Genomic DNA, 258 nt, shown 5'->3' with positions numbered 1-258 from the left:
CCCCAGGGGAAGGCAGTGGGTCCTGGTCACATGCTGCCCATCACTCCTGCCACCAGCCCTGGCCCTGCTCCCCTGCCTCCCCCTCAGCTCTGCCAGCCCCGTTCCCATCCTGGTCCTGGACCAGGCTGCCTGGGCCAGACATGGCACAGCACCACTTGTGGGGTAGGCACCATCCAGCTCAGCACTGGCCTGTGCCTGTCACCTCCCAGCCTGGGCCCTGGTGCCATGCTGGGGTCTGTGCAGGGCCCTGCTCCAGCA

At 68.2% G+C, this 258-nt stretch overlaps 1 protein-coding gene across 1 annotated transcript in view; it reads right to left on the bottom strand.

Moving 5' to 3' along the window:
• LOC104617922 (smoothelin-like) overlaps nt 1-258 on the bottom strand; it is a 7,910-nt gene that overhangs the window by 498 nt on the left and 7,154 nt on the right. The gene's annotated exons all lie outside the window — the stretch shown is intronic.

This window comes from Phaethon lepturus, unplaced genomic scaffold (genome assembly GCF_000687285.1).
Source record: "Phaethon lepturus isolate BGI_N335 unplaced genomic scaffold, ASM68728v1 scaffold25233, whole genome shotgun sequence".
Classification (NCBI taxonomy): Eukaryota; Metazoa; Chordata; class Aves; order Phaethontiformes; family Phaethontidae; genus Phaethon; species Phaethon lepturus.
This window is presented reverse-complemented; position numbering and strand designations above follow the sequence as displayed.